The sequence below is a fragment of the Notamacropus eugenii genome, chromosome 4, assembly GCF_028372415.1.
Source record: "Notamacropus eugenii isolate mMacEug1 chromosome 4, mMacEug1.pri_v2, whole genome shotgun sequence".
Lineage (NCBI taxonomy): Eukaryota > Metazoa > Chordata > Mammalia > Diprotodontia > Macropodidae > Notamacropus > Notamacropus eugenii.
In genome coordinates this window covers 189841774-189867429 of record NC_092875.1, presented here as the reverse complement: position 1 = coordinate 189867429, position 25656 = coordinate 189841774, and the positions used below count along the sequence as shown (strand labels likewise).

The 25656-nt window shown below is 39.2% G+C and overlaps 1 long non-coding RNA gene across 3 annotated transcripts; it reads right to left on the bottom strand.

The window, feature by feature from the left end:
* Positions 1 to 1189: 1189 nt before the first annotated feature.
* On the bottom strand, positions 1190 to 23944 carry LOC140500878 (uncharacterized). 3 transcript variants are annotated; one of them, XR_011965933.1, is made up of 6 exons: positions 23503 to 23944; positions 21091 to 21915; positions 11005 to 12363; positions 9424 to 9545; positions 6201 to 6249; positions 1190 to 3130 (listed from the first exon to the last, which is right to left on the bottom strand). It is a non-coding gene; the product is annotated as an uncharacterized lncRNA (long non-coding RNA). The 3 variants fall into 3 exon arrangements; XR_011965932.1 differs by having other exon boundaries at positions 9424 to 12363; XR_011965934.1 differs by lacking the exon at positions 6201 to 6249 and having other exon boundaries at positions 9424 to 12363.
* Positions 23945 to 25656: the final 1712 nt, after the last annotated feature.

The window sequence follows — 25656 nt, the reverse complement described above, 5'->3', positions numbered from 1 at the left end:
TCCTCCTAGGTATCTGAAGAAGCTCTCATTTCTGTCATTGAACTCAGAAGTTACCCTTATGGCATTTATACTTCAATGGGGATTGTGAGAGAAGATGAGAGAAGATGGTGGCAACATGTCAGGAGCTTTTTGAGGGCAGATGGTCTTGACAGTGACTGTACCTATTAGATTTGAACATGTATAGAACCTCCTCCATTGCTACCCAGTATTAGTCCTGCCCACTTTGTAATTGAGTTGCTTCAGTCTTTGTGAATCCATCTGGGGTTTTCTTGGCAAAGAAACTGTGGTGGTTGGACATTTCCTTCTCCAGCTAATTTTACAGATGAGGGCACTGAGGCTGAGTGACTTACTCTGGGTCACACAACTAGTAAGTATTTGAGGATGGATTTGAACTTAGGAAGATGAGTCTTTCTGACTCCAGATCTGACACTCTATCCAGTGCATCACCTAGCTGCCCCTACTCCTGTCCAGTAAGAACTCAGATATTGCCACGGGCATCTTAGTCCTAGCTTTGCATATAACTCTGATAGGTGAATATGTGCTTCTTGTAGGATATGAAACAGCCAGGCCAATAGTACGGGACACCTTTCAAGACCATTATGTAACATCAGCTGTTTTCCCAATGCTTTCGTGATGCTAAATGCTTTCGCTACATGGGACTGAGTTCTTTGGCATATTGTTCCCCTCAACACTTTGCTTAAATGTCAGAATGTTGATTTCAAATCACAAAGAGTGTCTTGACTTGAGCAATTAGTCTCTTCCCTGTCTACAATGTGTCTACCTTTGGGGAATCATGGTATAATGGAAAAAAGTCCTAAACTTGTAGCTGGGAAGACCTGGTTCAAATCCAAGCTTGGAAATTTACTTGCTGAGAGAAATGATTATTTCTCCCTCATATTAATATTTGATTATTCAATTAGGACCAGGATTTTTTCAGACACCTGTAGGTTGTTCAGTCTCTGAAGGACATTGTCGATAATGAGATTGAATTAAATTTCTTCTCCATCTTGTTTAGACATCACCAGGTGAGGAAGCCCACTGGGCTCCTCACAGGTATGGATGGGGATGAATTCTTTGATTAGATTGCCCAAGACTTGGCAATTTAGAAGTAAATGACATAATCAAAGTTACATTCCCCACCCCCTCCATTAAAATAGGTCCACCTCTCATTGGAATATTTGTTCACTTTCATTGCTTGTTAACCAATCAGAGCTGCTTGCCACCCTCAGGAACACCCACTCTTCCAAGGGCAGATAGACCATGACCCTACCACCATGATTGTCTTTGACATTCGAGAGCGTCACTGACCCATTTTATTGGCAATATGCTAGCTTCATTAATAAAATGATTGATTACCCAGAAACTATATCTCTCCAGATTTTTAAATGTTATACTAGCAATATAGTTCTGAGCAAGTACCTCGCTTTTCTGAAGATGCTTAGTTTTCTCATCTATAAAATGGGGGTGATAATAACATCTAAATACAGGGGCTGTTACAAAGTTCAAAAGAAATAATGTGTGTAAAGCACTCTAGCAGTGTGAGCTGTTATTATTTGACACCTACTCTAAATTAGCATCTCTAGTTTTAAATTACATGCAATTTTTATTATGAACGTCATTATCATCAATTAAAAGAAACATTAAATGGAATAAAAATAGGATATAACAGCTTATATAAATTCTTAACATTAAACAAGGCAGAACCAAATGATAACAAATGATAAACAAACTTCACGTAGTGGAAAGAATACCTCCTACAGACTGGCAGGTTCTGGGTTCAAATCAAGGTTCATTCAGTTATTACTCATAAGATGATGTACAGTCCAGTAAATGTTTCTGGGCCTCAGTTTCCTCCTATGAAAAATAAAAGAGTTGAAAAAGTCTCTCAGGTCTCTTACAACTTTAATTTATAATCCTAATCAAAACCTGTTTTTGTTCTCTTGCTTCCTTGCAGGTCTTTGTGAGGTTCTATCATCTCTGCGCAGAGCTTTACAGACTCTTTAGCCATCAAGTTGTTCCCATTTTTGGCCTCTGGCCTGATTGTTTAGCCTCCTTTTCCTTCTTCCATTTCTTGTCTTCTCTTTAGCAGACCTGCATTCATTTCTTTGCTCAGTTCTCAGATACCTAGGATGAACTCCTGTTATTTGTTAAGAACCCACATACCTTCCTTCAAATCTTTACAGTCCACATTGCTACTTAGACCAACCATCCTTTCAACATGGTATTTGGCATCATGTACTGGGAAAAATACTGGCTCCGGAGACAGAGAACCTAGGTTCAAATCTAAGCTCCAGTGATTGTTACCTGAGGAAATCACTTGCCCTAATTTTCATCTGTAATTGGATGACCTCTGAGGGTCCTTCCACTTCTAGATCTATAATTTTCCTGCTTACTCAAATTTTTAATGACTTCCTATTTTCTCTGCCTGGTTTTCAGGCTCTTTATAATCTGCTCCTTTCCTGACTGGTCAACATGGTTTCTTGTTATTCCGACATGTACCTCCTGCTCTAATCAGACTGACCTCACAGCCCCACAAACATTCTCATCTCAGTGATCATGTTGTCCCCTACTCCCAGAATGCCCTTTCCTTTATCCTATCCACATATCAAAGTTCTTTCATTTGAGGCCCACATCTGGTCCCCTCTTCTCCATGAAGCCTTTCAAGCCACTGCGGCCCATTCTCCTCCAAACTCCCCTGACCTATAGCACTGATTATCCATAGCCGTTATATTGTCTTTTATCACCTCCTGTTTCATGCATATTAACTTCTTTACTTGGACTGTAAGTTCCTTAAGGACAAGTACTATAGTTCATATTCTTCTGCATCCTCCATAGTGTCTGGCAGAGTGCCAAATACATAACAGGTACTCAGTAGACATTCAACAGTTTCTAATCAAGAAGCGTCACTCTTAGAATGCCCCAGAGGACAGATACGAGAGTCAATTCAGTCATTGTGGTTTCACTTAACCATCTTTTTTTTTCTTTCTTCATTTTTCTTTTGCCAAGTACACTATGATTATGTGACAGCAGTGATTAGATTCTCTCATTTTCAATTCTACCTCTGAAAAGGGTAAATGAGCAGTCAGATGCTGCAGGTAGGCTCCATTGCTTCAGCTCCACACAGTAGCTGCTAGGATGCAAAAATACATGTGTGAAATGCCCGTTACCATGGCAGCCACAATTGCAAGGCTTCTTTCTTTTTCTTCTGCTGATGGATCTGAATCAATAAATGTCTATAAATAGCTCACCAATTGACCAGGGAAAAAGGTGAAGGTACAAGCAAAAATATCCCTTTGCTCTATGGATTTTGGACATGGGGAGATGAGTAGATTGCATGTTAAAACAGAGAAAGGCCTTAATCTAAATAAACAACAAAAGTCATTGTTATTCCTCTAACAGGAGGACTCAGATAATACCTTCCTAATGAAAATCAGATTTAGTGACCATGAAGAATACACGGTGTGCTCATCCAGGGAGCCCTAGAGTGAGGTGTCACAAAAACTCCATTTTTTTGAATGTCTCTTCTATAGGATATGAGTCAAGAGAAAAAGGAATTCTCCTATTTATTTTGACCCTGCTATTATACAGAATTATTATGTTATTCTTTTTATATTTATTTATTTTATTTTTAATTTATGGAACAAAACAAGCATTTCCATAACATTGTATGATAAAAAAGACAGTAGCACATGAAACTCCAAATCTACTTTGTACAACTTGCTATTCTTTTTAAATGTATAATAAAGTTGTCATGTAAATTCTTTTATTTTTTCATTCTTGCAAACTCTCCCCTATTCCTCCCCCCAAAATTAGTAGGCAAATAATCCTCAACATATTCAACCAACATGTTTTGTATCTATTATTTGCCAGGCATTATGCTAGCCACTGGGCTACAAATCTAAAAATGCCCTTGCAGACAGAACATGTGTTCTTCTTGATGAAGGATACAATATGTGCATAGATAAGAAAAACACAAGATTGGGTGAGATAGGGACAAAGGAGAGATCCGTTCAAACTGCTCTAGGGAAATCTGAATAAGGGGTCTTCAGGGATTGCTTAATGGAAAAGGTAGTGCTTTTTTGAGCCTTGAAGGATTTTGAATGGCACAGATTAGGAGGACGTGAATTCCAGGTATGGAGAATGACCTATGGTAACATGTGGAGGTGGGACACAGCATGTGGAATTTTGGGAAATAGTGTTCCAGTTTGGTTAGAATATACAATAGGCGAAGTGGAATGAGGTCCTTGGCTTCCTTCAAGACTGTTTAAATCTCACCTGCTGGAGGTATTTCTAAGTTGTACCCCATATGATTTCCTTCCAAGTTTTTTGCATATATATATTGCACGTACAGTGTTATTTATATGTTTTCTTCCCTAATTACATTCAAATTTCTTCAGAGCAGGGATATTTTTGCCTCTCTTTGTATCCTTAGTGATTAGCACAGTGCCTGGCACATAGTAAATGTTTAACAAATGCTGATTGACTGACATAAGGCTGGAAAGGGAGATTGGAGCTGGATTGTGGTGGGCCTTAACGGTCAGGCTAAAGAGTTTGCATTTTATTTTAAAAGTAATTGGCAGCACCCGTTTATCAAATGTTCTCTATGAAATGCATGCCGTATTCACCCAGCTTTGTGGAATCTTAGAATTAGAAAGGACCTCAGAGGGATCTAATTAAATCTCCAACTCCTTCTATAGTAACCCTAACAGATGGTTATTCGTTCTTTTTTTGAGCACTTCCAATGATAGGGAGCTCACTAATTTGAAAGGCAGCCTGTTCCACTGGTGGATGGTGTTAATTGTTAGAAAGTTCTTTCTTATATAGAATTGAAATCTGCCTCCCTGCTACTTTCACCTACTGTTACATCCCCCTGGAAAAACACTGAGCAAGCCTCTTTCCTCTGTGACAGCCCTTCAAATATTTAAAGACAGTTATCATGTCAAGCTATCAACACAGATGCAGGTAGATGACATGGTGAATAGAGCACAGAACTTAAAGATCTGAGTTCAAATCCAATCTCAGATACTTACTAGCTGTGTGATGTTGGACAAGTCACTTAGCCTCTGCCTCAGTTTCCTCATTTGTAAAAAAGGAAAAACACCTTCCCCATGAGTTAACATATATAAAGTACTTGGCAAACTTGAAAGCATCGTATAAACATGAACCATAATTTTGTGTTTCTTTAGTCTTTCTCATCTTCGGGCTACATATCTTCAGTTTTTTCAATCATTTCTTACACATATGGTTTCTATATAACCTTCATCATCTTGTTCACCCTCTCTTAGATGCTTTTTTTTCTCTGAACCTGTGATTTCAGCAGTAGCCATTATCCAGTCAGGAAACTCCTTCTACCAATACATACCAGCAACTGTTATGCAGCTTATGTTCTTATAGAATTGTCTGGGGAGACTGAGAGGTTAAATAATCTGTCTAGGGTCACACAACCAGTATGTGTCATAGGTCTTTATTCACTAGACCTTACTGTCTCTCAGATGCTTAATATCCCTCTAAAATTGTTACCTAGAACATAACTCAACATTCAAGATGTCTGTCCACCTCAGAATAAAGTTAGAACCGTTATTTCCTGAGTTGTTGTTGTTGTTGGGTTGCTTCAGTTTTGTCCAACTCTTTGTGACTCCTTTTGGGGTTTTCTTGGTAAAGATACTGGAGTGGTTTGCCATCTTTCTCTAGCTCATTTTACAGATGAAGAAACTGAAACAAACAGGGTTAAGTGATTTGCCCAGTGATTTGCACATAGCTAGTAAGTGTCTGAGACTGAATTTGAACTCAGGAAGATGAGTCTTCCTGATTCCTTATTCACTATACCACCTATCTGGCCAACCTCCAGGATTCTAGATAATATAATTTTATTCACAAAGCCTAGAATTGCATTATGGTTTCATATCTTGGTGTTTTCAGTTCCTAGCACAGATTCTTTTACATGTGTATGCATAGAAGTAGCTACAGTGTTCTGAAGCCAAACCATATTAACTTTGCAATTTTATCTAGCTCTCTTACTTTAAGTTTATGCATTTCATTAGTTATCTCATCCAATACCTGGTCCTTGAAGGTACTCTCCATTATCAAATCTCCTTGAGAGTCTCCTGGCCCAAGACTGGTATTGACTTACTCAGAAGGCTACTCTAAAAACTCAGAGTAAAGAACAGCTAAAATTCACAGATACTTACCCAGATACTTACCCTGGACAAACAGAGAGGACTCAGTACTTTATTTCTCTGGGCAGGAATCCTGAAAGTGAGGCAAAGGACTCACATGGCCACATCAATGCAAAACCCTTGTCTTACTTCAGCAAGTTCTCAGGGAGCCTTAGAATTCCGTATTTAAGCACTGAAATTCCATGACAACTCCTTCAGAAGAGAGGTGCACCCCCTTTCAAGAAGCCAAGCTTTGTTGCTGGTAAACTTATTGGTAGTTGCCAAGAATCCCACCTCTTTTTCCGGAGAAAGGCAATTGAGAAAACCATGCTGATGTAACCCAGGGATCTTGAATCCCTTCCAGTTTGGCAATATTTCTATACATAGAGTTGGGTGAGAAGCCATTTCTCCTACTAGGGTTGGACTATGGCAGACGACAAGACATATAGAGTCAATAGCACCTTGTTTACTGCTCAGTGCCCAAAAGGGCAGGAATGTAAACAATAATTTATGCCTCCACTAGAAGTATAGTAGTACAGAAGTATAGAGGCACAGGAGTATCTGACTGAGTCTGAGGGCCCACCTTGGTGGAGGCCATCTATTTTGATTGCTTTTCTCTTTTCCCTCTCTTATGATCTTATTCCACTCATATTTTTCATTTGGATTCAGATAGAAATGATCTTGGGCCAAGCTGATACATTGCTATAGTTCCTTTATATTTGATATTGTATAGACTATTGCATAGATAGAAAAATAATGGTTTGGTATAGCTAAATAAAAGTATTGGAAGTTCCTTTGAAGACTCATTGTATATATCATCAGTACAATCCCAGTACTAGGAATAGGGATGATATACACCTGAACTGAACAGATAGATACTACAAATACAAAATATCCTGGAAAAGTAAGCTTCAGATAGATTTTGGCTCATAAAGAAGAAAGGTATGCTCTATAAGGAATTGGGTGGTGACAACTGCCATGGTGTTAGATTTAAATGGCACTGGAATGTCATATCCTGAATAAGAATCAACCACAGTATGGACAAACCTCATGAAGCAATCAAGAGGAGGAGAGTCAATGTAACCAATTTTCTGATTAGAGATAAGTTGAGAGTCATATGAGATGTTAAACTGATCTTCAAAGACAGAGGTAGTGACTGTTATGAGCAGAAGTAGGGGCATCAGCTTTAGTTAAGAGGATTATATATACGTGTAGAGTCCCTCATTCACTATAACATAGCAAGGGGGCCATGACATGATATTTCTGCATGACATGTTCTGCAAACAACTGCATGTGATGGGAGGCATCAGCAATATTCCTACATAGGTGCTGGCCCCAAAGTTCTTTCCATATCCTAGACTGCTCATCTGGGAATGACTAACACCCAGGAATCAGTATATAAAAATCTTGTCATTTTCATCCTTCAGGGCTCTCTCATATGCCAGTCATGCTATTATTGGTGTTGATACATCATTTCCAAAGAGGACCAATGACATTATGGGTGATGTCTTGACATGCAGGGTAACCAACAAGTCAGTCATGCAGCTCATATCTGAACCCACTGGGAAGACTTGCCAGAACTCTCATCCTAAAGGATTGGGTGGCCCCCATTACTGAATCAATCACTTAATTATTTTAATGGAATTTATTTTATACTAATTTGTATAAATGGTATTACTAACATAAACAACATAATTGATCATATAATTGATATTATATTGATTAATTTCTTTAAGATTAATGTATTAGTTACTGCACTACTGGTCTGGTTGTATACACAGTACTTGTTTCATAATGGGTAGAGCAATCAGTAAACCCAGGACCTATTACATAATGGGTAGAGCTATCAGTTAACCAGGCAAAACAGCATTCTGCAAAAGGTATGGCCTCATAGGTGATGAACCATTGTACTAGTGGAGCAGGCAAAGCATTGGTGCTGGGAAAAGAGCTTAAACCTCCAGAAATGTCACAACCTATTTATTCATAAAGGGCATTAACACCAGAGGGACTTGGATGAATGTGATCTTAAAAATACCACTGCCATTTAAGAGTGTATTTCTCCTGTGCCCTAACCATCTTTTTAGAAACATGTCTTGTGTCACCCAACTCAAACTAAACAGCTGTGGATGAAGGGCAGTAATATGATGTGATGTTATTAATTCAATAGCAAGTAGGGCCTAAAAACAACCAAGCAATGGTTTTTCAGAGTGAGAGGCTGCTTTGGGGTGTTTATAGCTCCAGAAACCCACCAGTCATTTAATCTGTCCACCCCTTGGTGCCAGTCAAAGGCAGTGCTTAGCTTGGTCCATATGAACAAGAGACTTCCAAAACCATAGTCCCAAGGATTCTAAGGACCCAAAGAAGAGAGATTTCTGGATGGTCTATTTTTGTATTTCAAGGCGGTAGACTAATTTAGGCACCACTTCTAAGAGTTTTTTAAAAATTATTTTTATTTATGTTGTTAAATATTTCCCATTTACATGTAAAAAATTTTTTAACAATCCTTTCTAAAATGTGAGGTCCAAACTCTCTCTCTCTCCCTCCCATCCCTCTCACATCCTTGAGTATCAATAACTTCTTATAGGCTATATCCAGAATTATATGGGTTCTTCCTCTCCAATTAACATTCAGTTTCAAACCTGAACTGTCTTAGGATTGATCTCTTATTCAATTTCCTCAACTGTTAAATGAGGTTAATAACAGGATTTTCCTTGAAGGGTTGTTATACGGATTAAATGAGATAGTGTTTGTAAAGTGCTTAACACAGTACCCGGTATGCAGTAGGTGCTTAATAAATGCTTCTTCCCTACTTCATTTCTTTTTTAAAAAACTGTTTTATTTTCACCATAAGAAATAAAACAAGCATTTCCATAACATAGTAGAAAAGAAAAAAAAGATGATTGTACACGAAACTGCAAATCTATTATGTACTACTTGATATTCCTTTTAAATATAAAATAAAGTTATCTTTTAAAATATATAATAAAGTTAAATATATAATAAGGTTTTCTCTCCCTCCCTCCTTCCTCTAAGAATTCATTCACTGTTGTTGGAATTTCAAACACTTTGCTCAGTGCCTGGTATACAGCAAGAACTTACTAAATGCCTATTGACTGACTAATTGACCCTACTGGCATAACCTTCGATCAGTTAACTAGCATTTATTAAGCACTTAATGTGTACTAAGGGCTGGGAATACAAACAGAAGTAGAAATAGTCCATATAACATGCAAAAAAGAATCTGGGGGAGGGCAGAGAAAGCATTTACCTCATGGGGGGTGGTAAGGGATGCCCAGAGGACATCATGGAAAAGAAAGAGACATGGTTGGTGTGAGCACTCTTCTTAAATGGAGGTTCTAGGAGGAGGAACTGTCCAGTCAGAGGGAGAGGCTGTAGGGTCAGAGAGCACATCCAATGTTAGAATTCCAGGGTTGGGGTGAGATTCAGGGTGAAGAGCTAGCATGTGATTGAGCAAGTCTGGGGTGCAGCCTGAAGAGGAATGAGAGCCTTCAAGACCCCAGAGGCACATCCAGGCCACCATGAGGCACTAGAGGAGGACTCCATGGAAGATCATTGGTACCAATAGCTCTTAATTCTCCCCCACCATCACCATTCCCAGATTCCCAAACTCAGTTTTATCTACTCCCCACTCTCACAGTCAGTCAATTGCCAAGTCTTGCTGTCTCTCCCTCCACAATATTTTTCAGAGCAGTAACCTTCCCTCTATTCACCTGATTGCCACCCTAGCAAGGGCCCTCATCACCTCTCACCTGAATTATTGTAATAGCCCTCTGATTTGTCTGTCTTCCTCAGATGCCTCCCTTTTATCCTTTAGACAGCTTCCCCAATGATTTTCCCCAAACAGAAGTCGGACCATTATCCGTTAAACTCCAATGGTCTACTCTGTTCCCACTTGGGTTTGCTATTTAAATCTCTTCAAACCCTGATCCCAAGGTTTTAGCTTAACCCTTCCCTTTCCCTTTCTCCAGACATATTATGTCTTTTAGCCCCATTTCTTTCTTTGTGGACTTAGGAGGAATCAAACTCTATTCTAAATGTTTATTCTGCTCTTAAAGCCAGAAAATGTAAACTATTGATCAACAGACATTCAAAACTGTGTGTTATGCCTTAATGAATGTTTTACAGATATAGAGCAAGATAGTGAGAGAGTATTCATTCTTTAGAGACGAGAGACATGTTGCCTAACTCAGGCTGGGAACTTGGGGACTCATATGTTAGAGATGTCTGAGCAAATTTTGTAGAGGCAGGTAGGAACTGGCATTTAACTGTTAGAAGCTTGGTAATGGATTCAGAATCCAGATGTCTCTAGAAATAAAATGAGAAGGTGATAAGTATCCCAGGCTTTGAAGAAAGCTAAGTACAGGCATTTAAAAATTTCTTTCCTGGTATCTGCCATCAGATACTTCCAGCTACTTCCATAAGTACAAGGGGATGGTGCATTTCTTGGGAAAGGAAAGCCTCATCACTGAAGGGGAGCGAACCCCCAGGGAAGCTTTGCCCATGTGAAGAGATGGGGACCAAGCTGTCCAAGCATGTTCAAGTAGGTCCTCTGGCCAAGAGTGTGATGGCCAGCTCAGCCTGCCTAGCATCCCAGTTCCTTACATCCACGGTCCTTTCTCACTCACTGTACAATCCAAGCTGGTCTTAATGCTCCTCACACACTATATTCCATCTCATTATCTCTCAACCCTTGTATACCTCGTCCAGCCCTTTCTGGAATGAAGCTCTCCTCATCTCTGTCTCCTGGAATCTCTTTTTGTTGTTGTTCAGTCATTTCAGTCCAAATCTTCTGGACCCCAGGGAATCTCCAATTCTCTTCAAAACTTACCTCACGTTGGAGATTGTAGGAATCTGCTTCTGGCAGCTAGAGGGTCCAGTCAATAGAATACTTGTCCTGGAGTCAGGAAGTCCTGAGTTGGAAGTTGGCCTAAGATACTTCCCAGCTATGTGACTCTAGGAAAGTCACTTAACCTCTGTTTGCCTCCATTTCCTCAACTATAAAATGAGGATAACGATATCACCCACCTTCCATGGTTGCTGTGAGAATTAAATGAGACAATATTTGAAAAATGCTTGGCATAGTCCCAGGCACATAGTTGGTGCTTAATAAATGCTTACTGCCTTCCCTGCAGAGAATTGTGAAGAAGTCAAGACTTGTTAAATAATTCTCCCATCTTTCTTATTGCTACATCCTTGCTTTGGCTTCCCTTAACTACTTGGGCATCCTGTATCCTTACAGGGGACCCCTAATACAGCATACAACCTGACATTATCTTCTCTAGTAAGTTCTCTGAGTTTTAGGCCTCCTGTCCCATCCATATTTACCTCCTCCGAATCCTATTTTCTCAATGTCCTATGCTGTGCTAGTTGTTATAGTAAGGCATAATTTCTGGGTGCTACCGTATTATACCATCTTAGGCAACATATATGCATTTTAGAAGAGTCCTTTGGGAAGCAATGTCTCATTTCAGAGAATTGTTTCTAATGTTGGCAAGTCCAGGAGAAGAAATATTTTGATTTGATGTATTTTAAATCACATTCTGTAGAATCAGAACATTCACATTAAAGGGACTGTAGTCTAATGGCTGCCCAAATCCTGTGTACAATATCTCTGATGAGTGGTCATCTGCTTGAAGACCTCTAGGGATGCCAATTTGGCTTAGTGACTGGGAACTCCGAATTGCTTCCTAAGGACATTCCTCTTTTGGATAGCTGCAATTATTGGTAAGTTTTACCTTGTCTTGAACTGAAATCTCCATCCATTAGTCCTAGCTGCATCTGCCCACTAGGGAGGAGGAGTACAAGTCAAATTCACCCAGTTGGCAGCTCATCAAATATCTAAAGATGGCTAGATGGCACAGTGAATAGAGTGCCAACCAGAAGTCAGGAAGACTACTTTTCCTGAGTTCAAATCTGGCATGACATACATGACATACTTACTAGCTGTGTGACCCTGTACAGGTCACTTACCTCTGCCTCAGTTTCTCATCTATAAAATGAGCTAGAGAAGGCAATAGCAAATGACTTCAGTATCTTTGCCAAGAAAACCCACAGAGAATTGGATACAACTAAAAATGATTCAACAGCAAAAATCATACCTCTTAGGAGGCTGGTCCTCAGTTGTTTTTTTAAAATAGGTCCTTACATGGATTGGTTCCAGTCTTCATATAATCCCAGTTACCCTTCTCTGGGTGGTAGAGAATTGGAATGGAATTAGAACTGGAATGGACCTTGGAAATCATCTAGTCCTGTGTCTTCATATTGTACGTAAGGAAACTAAGGTCCAGAGAAATGTACTGACTTGTCAAAAGCCACACACAATGAAACAATGAGAGATGGAACTGAACTCTGGTCCTTTGACTTCCAATACAGCACTTGCTCCATTATGTCAAACTGCTTCTCAACCATATCATGCTACTTCTCATCTGGGACCCTCTTCTATTGCCCAGTTTTTCCAGCCAGCCCTAGCTACCATAATTCCAGAGCTGACCCAAATAGAACTCTGTAGTAATACCCACAAAGCTTCACAAACACAATTTGTTTTTTTGTTTGCATTTGTTCAGAGAGGAATACACTCATTATTTCCACCTCTTTCTGTTTCTTTCATTTCACTCATTTTCTCACTCTTCTCTTTTTCTCTTCCATGCCCAAACACTTTGACATCTCTGCATCAGGCTAATCTGTTTGTTCCCTTATTTTTTAGAGTTAAGCACCATGAACAACAACCAAAATCAATGCAAACCAAATGTCTTAGAGGAGTATTTTCTGGCACTTTAATCCAGTGGTTCTTAACTTGCGATCCACAAAGTTGGTACCTTGTTTTTTAATATTTTGGTAAGTTTCAATATGATTAATTTCCTTTGCAATCCCATTATTGTGTTTCATTTGCAATCCCACAATTTTGGTTTTATACATTTAAAAACATGATTTTGAGAAGCTATAGGCCTTATTATTAGATTACTAAAGGCGTCCAAACAAAAAGCACTTAAGAACCCCTGTTTTAATTGATGAAGATTTTGTGGATCATCCCTGACAGTTGCTTCCCCTCAAATAACTGAAAATCAGACTATTTTAATTAACCTAGAATTTGGATCTCTAAGGAAGATAAAATGAAGATGTATTAATATATATTTTCAACTGAAGACAAAGTTGCTTCTTTCTCAGGATCTCAAAGCACTTTTAGAAACATTAATTTGCAAATGCATTCTGTCGATGTTCACTCATTTTCAGTCATGTTTGACTCTGTTGACCCCATTTGGGTTTTCTTGGCAAAGATACTGGAGTAGTTTGCCATTTCCTTCTGCAGCTCATTTTACAGATGAGGAAATTGAGGCAAAGAATTAAGCAATTTGTTTGCCTAGGGGCATGCAGCCAAGGGTCTGAGGCCAGATTTAAGCTCAGATCATCTTAACTCCAGACCCAGCATTCTGTCTACTAGCCACATATCTGCCCTGTGCCACCTACCAGCCCAGCGTGGTGTGCTTGCATCAAAGAAGGTGCTGTGTTCTATGAAAGAAGCAGAATTTCAGTCTCTAAAAGAAATTGCAGTCGCTAAATGCACAGATTTAGAGACATCTGTCCTCCAAACGCTGATGTGGACTTTCTGTGTCTGACCTGTGGTAGAATACCCCAAGCTTGTAGTGGCCTGATCAGCCAGCCATAGTCAGCCACGCTGTAGGACTCCATCATAGTGATGCCATTTTGGTCTTTTTGAGAATGAAGGACAACAACCATAGCAGCTTAAAATGCATCCCAGATGGCAGTAAAAGAGAGGGGTGCTGTTTTCTTCTGAGAAGTAACTTTTAGAAAGTTTAACCTGCTAGATTGGGGCCCAGATTTAACCAGCCCCATCATCAACATGTTAGGTGCCTTCATTCGCCACCATATATTTCCAATTAAGTAGGAAGCAGTTTAGAAGAAGTAACCCCATTATGTATAGCAAGAAGGGGCAAGACAAAATTCCTGTGGCAATTTTTCCTCTGTCTCTCTGTCTCTATCTCCCTCTGTCTCTCCTTGTCTTTCTGTCTCTCTCTGTCTCTGTCTCTCTTTGTCTCTATCTGTCTCTCTGTGTCTCTCTGTCTCTGTTTGTCTCTGTGTCTCTCCTCTCTCTCTGTCTTTCTCCATCTCTCTTGGTCTCCATCTCTCTCTGTGTCTCTCTATCTCTGTCCCTCTGTGTCCCTCTGTCTCTGTCTCTCTCTGTCTCTCATACAATTGCAAGTTCCCTCCTCTGGTTGTGAAGCACAATGTTTTAAGTTGTTGAGTATTCAATTTCCAGTTCCCATTTTGTTCTCAACACAGTTAAATCAAACACACACTGACAGGTGTAGCCCATGATGCATGGAAATGCATTAAGGCTTTGTGCAGTAGCAGTGTTCTATAGTGTTGGCTTAGGGCCATAGAAAGTATCTTGTCATATGCTTTTTTTTTGCTCTTATGGCAATTCTGTTGGACCAGCTAGGGAAGTGATTTTCAAAAGGTAATCATGTCCCTAGCTGAGCCTTCTTAGCACTCATTCCCCTTGCTGCATGCCCAGAATTTTGGCCCGGCTTGCTGTTTTTATGATTCAAGATGGCCACTGCAAACATACTGCATGACAAATGCCTTGTTCCCTGGCTGCCTTTCTCTATAGCTCTCCATGACCATGGCACCATTCCTATGGAGATGGCCATGCCAGAATCCCAGAGGCATTGGTGCTAAGGGAAAGATGGGCACCTACACAGCCCTGTACGTTTGCCAGGGAAGCTCCTCTTGGTTGGTGAGACCACACACTACTCTCCACTCTCCCACACCTGTTAACACTTGTATGCTTAAAAAAGAAGAAGCAAACCATAGAGGAAAACAAGGCCTGGGGTTTGGTTTTGCAGTTACTTCACAGTTGCCAGAAACACAGATTGTGCTGAAGTAGGCACCTGCAAAACTCATTTAAGAACCCTACGTGAAAAAAGACTGGGAGAAAGATCAGACATAAAGCCAAGCCCTGCCTGACAAGCCCAGTCACCAGAGGTGGAAAGGCCGAAGCCAATCTGTAAGCAACTTAGCCACTCTGTTTAAAGACCCAGACCCAAGGAGGGGTTGGAGGGAGAAACCCAGGGGTGTATGGATCCAGATATTGCCCATCCATTTCCTGATTTACCAGATGCTGATGGGGCCTGAGGGTGGATTGACAGGAGACTCCAGCCTGATCCTGATATGTCAAAGGAAAGTCAGGTGCCAGAGTATGGTCAGGTGAGGAAGAGACACACCTGCCCAGCATCATTGGATTTGGGCATATTAATGTGGGATGGTAGGAGACTCACTTTTCACCACGTTTGCTTTCCTCCTTTGTTTTGTGGAAGCCTGCAAAACCAGGCCCCCCTTTTCAGCTTCCATCACCTTCACTTGCTCCTCAAAGTCAGTTTACTATTTTGGTATCTGGGATAGCTTTGCTGACCTCAAATGGCAAGCATTGGTAGTCTCTATATTTTAAAAACATTTTAAAATATTTAATTATTATTAAAATTAAATTTTAATTTTAAAATAAAGTTTTAAAAATAGTTAACAATTTTTAAAAGCCTATTTTATATTTTTTCAAAAGTTTTATTGAAGTGTTTCACTTTCGCATTTCCAGATCATCCCTACCCTATGAGAGGTCTTTTGTAATAAATTAAACAATTACGCAAAACTAATGATATAGTGATTCAGAGGTATGCTCAGCCAGCTCACACACTGTTATTTTCTGTGTGAGCATTTACACTTTTAAAATATGCCTATGCTATGAATCTGGGCTTGATATACTGTTTTGTTGATTGCCTACATTTAAGAAAGTGACGGAATCAGGTTAATGAAAATGAAGTGTAAGAGTGTGTAGTATATACATTTTTTGAAGAACTGTTTGTTAAACATTTAGGAGCACAGCATTGTAGTAATATCATCTAAAAGTGTATACAAATAAATAAATTTAAAAAGAAAGTGTATACATTTTATATCTTTAATCCCCTCAATTTCCTTATTTTTAAATTTAACAGAAATTTATTTCCCCTCTCTTCTGCCCCCACAATGTTGCAAAAAGGAAGAGAAGAAAACCAAGTTCCTTGTTGCAAATTGTAACAAATGAGCATAGTCAAGCAAGACAACTTCCTTTCTTGGCTGTGTAAACGATCACAGAGGTATATATGCATACATATATGTATATGTACAGATAGACACATGTATATGTATATACATGTATACCTATATAATTTGTACATATACATACATATGTATATATGTATATATGTATACAGTGAATGAGGGAATTTGTTTTGCTTGACTGTTTATTTCTCACACATATTACATATATGGATGTATGCTACACATACATTTTACATTTGTACATATACAATTTATCACACACATATTTATATGTCTATCTCTCATTCTGCACCCTAAATCCATCACCTTTCTGTCATAAGGTAGATAGCTGTTCTATCATTGGTCTTCTGGAATCATGTTTGGTCACTATATTGATCATAGATCTCATAACTTTTAAAGGTATTGTCTTTATAGTGTTATATTAATTGTTCTATGTATCCCATTTTTGGACTTTTCATTATATTCTGTCTTGTTTCTAATTGTTGTACGTTTCTTGTCTCCCCAATCAGAGTATAAATTTTTGATGCCAGAGACTGCATTATGCTCTAATAAAATGTCTTCCTTATCAAGAAGTGAGACTTCTGGTCAGGAGCAAGCCTCTGGAACAGAGCTCACAGCAGAAAAAAGTTTTGTCTATATTTCAGAAATCTCAAAAAATCACAAATCACCAAGCTGCTCTGAAACTCTCACCCTTTCCTCTGTAGCCCATAAACTCAGGATGAAGTTCTAGGATCATTGATTCCATTTATACACAAGCTTAGCCAGTGTAGTTATCTGATTTCTCTGGCCCCTGCAGATAAGAAACAGCCCATTAAAAAAGAGGAGGGTGGAAGAGGCCAGCAGGCTGACAGTAGGAGTGACAGCTGACCAGGATGACAACCAGAGGAGGAAAGAGACAGAAAAACTGCTGGAACAGAGCACAGAATCATAATTAGTGGTCATAATGAGAGCCCTAACTCAGCAAGTTCAGATTAAATTATATTTAGGATTTTCTTAATAAGGTGGGGGGATTGTGTAATTTACTCTAGAAAGATTTTAGGAAAATGGCTATTTTTTTAAAAAAAAGTTCTGATAATTAAAAGGACAAGCTTCAGATATGTAGAAAACATATAAAACATAATTATTAGCTAATGAGATCTATCGGATCATGGATTTAGAGCTCAAAGAAATTTTAGAAGCCCTTTTAAGTCCAACCTCTTCATTTTACTGATGAGAAAAACAGAAGCACAGTAAGCTTAAGTGACAGCAACTTTTCAAAAATTTTTTGAAAACTTATTTTTAATTTATGGAATAAAACAAGAATTTCCACAACTATTTTAAAAAAAGATGATTGCACTTAAAATTGTGAGTCTATCATGTACAAATTAATATTCTTTCTAAATAATAAATAAATATATATAATAATAAAATTTCTGTATTTTTCTCTCCCCTCCCCCCGGACCCTCCTCTTTTCAGAGATAGCAAGGTTACATAGTAACTGAGGTGGGATTTGAATCCAAGTCTTTGTCACTGGACTTCCAGGGTTCTTTCCACTCCACACTGCCTCCCTAATCAAATGAAATAATATTTGTCAAGAGCTGAGTAAATTGCTTGGCATGTAGTAAGCACTTTATAAATGCTTATTCCCTCATTCCCTAATGGTTGCAGTGCTATTTGTCTTCTCTGTCTCCCATGGTTTTTGGCTATGGTTCTCCCATGGTTCTGGGTGCAGAAAAGGTGCTTAAATTGTGCCAGTTGCATTAAGAAGACACAGTACTGAAAGAGAATGACCTTCTTGCAAGACAGCAGAGTAACAGCATGGACTTTCTAGAGCACTCTCCCAAGACCTGTCAAATACCTGTAAAAATGACTCTAAACAAATTCTGGAACTGCAGAATCTATGGAATGAAGGAGTAAAGCAAATCTCCAGGCCAAGACAGCCTGGAAGGTCACTGGAAAGTGTCTATCGCCACTGGGAACAGAGCACAGTCCAGCATGGGCCACACCCTGATGGGACCTAAGCAGGTCTTGGGTGGACTGAATTTCGGGTACCTGTGGCAGTTTCCAGACTTCACGACCCCAAAATGCTGAAGACAAATTGGAAGGTCAGAGAAAAAAGCCTGTGGGACTCATGTAGGAGAGTGGAGTGGTCCGGCCCCAGCCCCAGGACATCAGAGGTGGGAAGGGGTGGAGGAAGCCGAGGCAGCCACAACAGGAGCAGGGATAGCGGTAGTTATTGTTTCTGGAGCTCTAGGTCCACAGATTGTGGGGGAATTGAGAGGCTGACAGTATGTCCTCCACCCTCATTGGAAGCAGATTACTATCTTGAGCTCAAAAATCAAGTAAATACCTGGAGAAATGATCAAAAACTGGAAAAAGAATCAGACTATAGAATCTTACTTTGGTGACAAGGAAGACCAAAGCATGCAAACAGAAGAAAAAAAAGTCAAAGCTCCCCCATCCAAAGCCTCCAAGAAAAATATGAATTGGTCTCAGGTCATGAAAGAGCTCAAAAAGGATTATGAAAATCAAGTAAGAGAAGTAAAGCAAAAATTGAGAAGAGAAATGAGAGTGATGCAAGAAAATCATGAAAAACGAGTCAACTGCTTGCTAAAGAAGATCCCGCAAAATGCTGAAGAAATAACACTTTAAAAAATAGTCTAACCTGACAAAAGAGATCCAAAAAAATCAATGAAGAGAAGAATGCTCTAAAAAGCAAAATTGGCCAGATGGAAAAGGAGGTCCAAAAGCTCACTGAAGAAAATAATTCCTTAAAGATTAGAATGGAGCAGATGGAAGCTAATGACTTTATGAAAAATCAAGAAATTATAAAACAAAACCAAAGGAAAGAAAAAATGCAGACAATGTGAAATATCTCATTGGAAAAACAACTGACCTGGAAAATAGATCCAGAAGAGACAATTTAAAAATTATGGGACTAGCTGAAAGCCATGATCAAAAAAAGAGTATAGACATCATCTTTCAAGAAATTATCAAGGAAAACTGTCCTGATATTCTAGAACCAGAGGATAAAATAAATATTGAAAGAATCCACCAATTATCTCCGGAAAGAGATCCCAAAAGGAAAACTCCTAGGAATATTGTAGCCAAATTCCAGAACTCCCAGGTCAAGGAGAAAGTATTGCAAGCAGCTAGAAAGAAACAATTCAAGTACTGTGGAAATACAACCAGGATGACACAAGGTCTAGCAGCTTCACATTAAGGGATTTCAGGGCTTGGAATATGATATTCCAGAGGTCAAAGGAGCTAGGATTAAAACCAAGAACCACTTACCCAGCAAAACTGAGTATAATACTTCAGCATAAAATGGAATTCCAATGAAATGGAGGACTTTTAATTGTTCTTGTTGAAATGACCAGAGCTGAATAGAAAATTTGACTTCCAAACATAAGAATCAAGAGAAACATGAAAAGGTAAACAGGAAAGAGAAATCATAAGGGACCTACTAAAGTTGAATTGTTTATGTTCCTACATGAGAATGTCATATTTGTAACTCTTGACACTTATCTCAGTATTAGGGTAGTTGGAGGGATTATATACGTATAAACAGAGGGCACAAGATGGGTTGAATAGGAAGGGATGATAGCTAAAAAAAAATCAAGGGGTGAGAGAGGAATATATTGGGAGGAGAAAGGGAGAAATAGAATCAGGCAAATTATCTCACATAAAAGAGGCAAGAAAAAGCTTTTCCAAAGGAGGGGAAGAGGGGGGAGGTGAGAGGGAAAGAGTGAATCTCACTCTTGTTGCATTTAGCTTAAGGAGGGAAAAACATGTGCACTCAATTTGGTATGAAAATCTATTTTACATTACAGCAAAGTATGGAAGAAGGGGATAAGTGGGGTGTACGGAGGATGATAGAAGGGAGGGCAAATGGGAGGAGGGGGTAATTAGAAGTAAATATTTTTGAGGAGAGATTAGGTCAAAAGAGAGAATAGAATAAATGGGGGGGCAGGATAGGATGGAGGGAAATGTAGTCTTTCACAACATGACTTTTATGGAAGTCTTTTGCATATATGGAAGTCTTTTGTATAACTTATATTGAATTGCTTGCCTTGTCAGTGAGAATGGGTGGGGAGACAAGAAGGGAGAGAAGTTGGAATTCAAAGTTTCAAAAATGAATGTTAAAAATTGTTTTTACATGCAACTGGGAAATAAGATGTACACGTAATGAGGGTGTAGAAATCTATCTTGCCCTATAAGAAAATAGAGGAGATGGGGATCAGGGAAGAGAGGGGTATGATAGAAGGGAGGGCAGATTGGGGGAAGGGGTAATCAGAATGCATGCTGCCTTGGGGTGGGCAGAGGGGAGAGATAGGGAGAAAATTTGGAACTCAAAATCTTGTGGAAATGAATATTGAAAAATAAAAATAAATAAATAGTTTTTTAAAAAAAGAGAATGGCCTCCCTATGTGTTTTTCCTTTATTGAAATATTTGCAACTTAATATTCTGAGGGAGAGCCTCAGAGGTCCACCAGGCTTTGGAGAACCTCATTGTCCTAATCTAGGGCTAGGTCTCATCAGTGGTCATTAGCTCTAGCAAATGGACCAACTCAGGCCAGTATTCCATCTACTTTCTACCACAAACAGATAACCTTAGCCTATTTTGCTCCTTTCTGTCCCTCCTCCCTTGAACCCCACTCTTCTAGTAACACAAATACAAGAGGCATCATGGTGAATTTAGAGTCAGGATGAGCTGAATTCACATCTTACTTCTGACACCTTGGTGTTTGTCAATGTTAAATCGCTTAATGTCTCTAAGCCTCAGTCTCCTGATCCTTAAAACTGAGATAACTGCGGTACCTACCTCACAGGGTTACTTTGTTGTTCAGTCATTTTCAGTCATGCCTGACTTCATGCACTCATTTTTCTTGGCAAAGATACTGGAGCGGTTTGCCATTTCCTTCTCCAGCTCATTTTACAGATGAGAAAACTGAGGCAAACAGGGTTAAGTGCCTTGCCCAGGGTCACACAGCTACTAAGTTCTGAGGCTAGATTTGAACTGAGGAAGATGTCTTCCTGATTCCAGGCCCAGCGCTTTATCTACTGGGTTGTTGTAAGGTTTAAGGGCAATAATATATGTAAAGTATTTTGCAAAGCTTGAATCACTATACAAAGTAATGTTTGTTTTTTAAATTTTCTTCTTCTTCTTCCCTCCTTCCCTTCCTTCCTCTCCTGCCTTCCTTCCCCTCCTCTCTTCCTTCCTTCTTTCCTTCCTTTCTTTTTCTTTCTTTCTTTTTCTTTCTTCCTTCCTTCCTTTCTTTCTCTTTCTTTCTTCTTTCTTTCTCTTTCTTCTTCTTCTTCTTCTTCTTCTTCTTCTTCTTCTTCTTCTTCTTCTTCTTCTTCTTCTTCTTCTTCTTCTTCTTCTTCTTCTTCTTCTTCTTCTCCTCTCCCCTCCTCTTTTTTCTTTCTTCTTCACCACTGTCATTCTCCAAGGACTGCCATTCACCATCTCCAGTAAAACTCTCCTATTACCATAGAACCCTCAGCTGTTACTTGTGCAGTTCAGCTATGGTGCAATGGAAATTTTGGATTCTGGATTTGGTGTTACAGGACTTGGGTTCAGATCCTGACTCTTCCACTTACAATGTCCCTGACAGTGCACAAGTCAGTTGGGCCTCCGCTTCCTCATCTGCAAAATGAGGTGATAAAACTAAGGTCCTTTCCAGATCTAAATATATGACCCTATGATCCTTCTTTGCAGTGCTAACAATGGCCTTCTTCAACTAGATAAACTATGTGAAGTGCTTTACAAACTTCAAAGTTCTAAATAGATGTAATATTGGAAGCGGGAGGGGAGGCAAGAGCACAGGGGTCCTCTATAAGTAAGGGATATATAGGGAAGTGGTTGATACATACTTGTAGATTTGGGGAAGGGGGTTCCCTTTAAGGGGTGTTCCAACAGTAATCTAGGTGGGGGTGGCATTGGGTAGAAGCCAAGCTTGATGACATCATTCCTACTTCAAGTGTAAGTCTTGCTTACCTGCATGTCATTTAAGGAATTTATGGCATATTTATGCCCCTTATAGCAGGAGAGTGAGGGGTTGGGTTCCCCATGAGTAGCACAGATTTCTGTTTCCCTAATTTGGCTCACTTTTACTTCAAGGGACTTTCTCTACTAAGTCTGGGACTCTCTTTTTCTCTCTTCCTCTGTGTGTGTGTGTGTGGTATGTATATATATATATGCATATATATGCATGTATATGTATATATACATATGTATGTTTGTGTGTGGTATGTGTAAGTATGTATATATATGTATATATGTGTGTTTGTGTGTGGTATATGTATATATGCATGTGTATATGTGAGTTTGTGTATGGTGTTTTTGTATATGTATATAAACATATGTATATGTATGTGCGCATATGAAAGAAAGAGGAAAGAGGAAAGGGATGGGAGGCACATCTCCTCTTAGCTGAGTATGGGGCACAAATGGAGGAAGAACAGACACTGATCCAGCCCAAACCCAGTGAGCGTACATTGGAATTATATCCCTTAGGCATGTATAAGTTTCTAGAAACAAGAGAGACTATAAGTAGAATATATATGCATGTGTGTATGTGTGTATGTGTGTATATATATATATATAAAATATATGTGTGTATATTATATATGCCTATATACACATACGTATTTGGATACATGTATACATATACTATATGACAAACATTTTCATTATTTCTTTGTGAACAGATGTACAAATGATTTATTATGTAGTTAGATGGATTTGTAGTCAACTGAATGGCCAATCTCAAAGAATGTTGAAAGATAATTGTTTATACACACACACACACACACACACACACACACACACACACTCTCTCTCTCTACTTATAGGCACTATTGTCATATGTATGCACCTTCTAAAGAGATCTAGACTTCATCCCAAATCTCTGCCTGCTCTGTATCAATCTCCCAAAACAAGGATTTGCTGACTGCCAAATTTTCTTTCATATAAACAGCAAATGAAATGATAACAACAGCAGGAGAGTGAGCAAAGAGGGGAACAGTTTCCTTTGGAAAGGAAGAAGCTCTATTGACTATGGAGGCAGAATCAGCTTTTCATTCTGGTCTGACCCCACTCTCAAAAGAGAAGAAATCACCCACCAGCTTACCAAAATTAAGAGTTTTGGGTTGATGGTTCTTTAACAGGTAAGTGAGAATCAATGTGAACTTCCCTCCAGCTCCCCACCAGCTGTTCACTCCCAGGTCTTACCAGTATCACCTCTTGGCTAGAAGGCAGGGGAACATTAGTTGCTTCTCAGCTTCCAGTTCCCATTGTTTGCAACTTGAGCTACTCAGATCACAGCAGAAGGTGCAAGAGAGCCTGCAGCCAGAAAATGAGCAACCTATTTGACCCTGCCTATGCTTCTTCCTGTATAGAAGGGAACAAGAATGGTTGTTCATCGCAACTTCCAGCTTCTCTTTCCCAGAAACCTTCAAAAACAAAGTCCCAGAAATCCAGTTTCAAAATATGTGGTTTGTCCTTTGTTCTCTAAAAGGACCATGACATCAGGAAGATGATGATATAACTTGCAAATGAATTGGATATGAGTGAGGGAGGATTGTGCAAAGTCACCAGTCTCACGTTCTCCCATGTCACCAGCTGGTGAACTCTGGGAGAACATCTGCATGAGTCTCTCATCTCCATAGTAGGACCATCCCCATGGAGAGACTGAGAAATGAGGACTATATCTTATCATTGTTATTTTGTCAATGTCCAGTCATTAAACAATTATCTTTCAACATTCTTTGAGATTGGCCATTCAGCTGGCTAGAAATCCATCCAACTATACAATCATCTATTTGTACATCCGTTCACAAAGATATAATGAAAAGGTTTGTCAAGTGCCTTGCAAGAATCAAGACACACTGTGTCGCAGCACTCTGCTGATCTGTAAGCCTTATCGAAAAGGGAAGTAAGATTGGTTGGTGTGAAATGTCAGTTATTATCATCATTTGAATGAGACACCTCTCCTTTTGGACAATGCCTTGCACAGTAGAATGGTCAGAGACATAAGATTTAAATCCCAGGCTGCCACTTAATATCCGAGTGACCTTGGGCAGATCTCTTACTCTGTCTGGGTTTCAGTTTCTTCATCTGTAAAATAGGAATTGTTTGCACTCTTTACTTCATAGTGTTGTGAGGGAAAACACTTTGTAAGCTATAAAATACTACATAAATGATACCTTAAATGTGACTGAGAGGGTGAAAGCACCACAAACTCATATAGAAAACCAACTCAAGAAAAACTCCTCAGGCTTTTGGAGGTAAAGGGACCTGCATGAAGACATCAAAAGTTGAATCATTCAGAGATTCTGCTCAATAAATACCTCTCTCAGAAATCTGGGAATTGGTGTGTAGAGTCGGGTATGGGACTTCTACAGGTGGGGGTGATCAGATAATCAGCATTAGATAGAGCCCCTAAACTGATTGATGTAGACTCAGGACTGTTTTCAAATAAGGAATCAGCTGATAACAGACACCGGGGTCTTTTGCAAGTATTACTTTCTGTACTGGAGTTCTGAGCCCTTTAAATTACATTAATTTTGGATCTGTTAACTGACTGGTTGATGGGATGGACCCAATAGACCTGCGTCCTTCAGAAGCCCAGATTTTGTTTTTGGAGAGGGACGTACAGCCAGGCAATTGGGATTAAGTGATTTGCCCAAGATCACACAGTTAGTAAGTGTGTCAAGTGTTTAAGGTCAAATTTGAACTCGGGTCCTCCTGACTCCAGGACCAGTGTTCTATTCACAGCCACCTAACTGACTCTGTGATTCTTTTTAACAGTAATAAGAACCTGTATTAAATACGTTGGCAATAAAAAGAAACTTTTTCACTTGGGCTTTGGAACTAAACAAGTGGGCTAACTATTAAACTAAAAGTAGGAATTTTAATTTTGTTATTGATGTGCTTTATCACACAAGCCAATTATTGACCATCCTTGTACTTTCTCTCTACTGTAAAACTGGTTATATGCTAGTCATGTGACAGGTGCTCATTAAATCCTGATGGATAATTGAATGATAAGCTATTCATTTTAGAGAAGATCAGACATTTTAACCTGTAAGTAAGTATTTTACCAATTGGCTGTCTTCTGAGGATATGCAGATATGAATATTCTTTGCAATGAATGAAGGAACAGAAAAATGAAAAGGAGTAAGTACTTATTACTTATAAGTGTTAAAGCTTTCTACTAAGTACTGGAAACACAAATAAAAAAGCAAGAAGGTCTGTGACCTTAAGGAGATTGCTGTCTAATAGGGGGAGACAGCAAAGACAAGGGTAACCAGGGAAGGATGTAGAAATCACATGTACTATTATCATGAGTGAAATAATAAAATCAATGGACATGCTCTTTCCAGT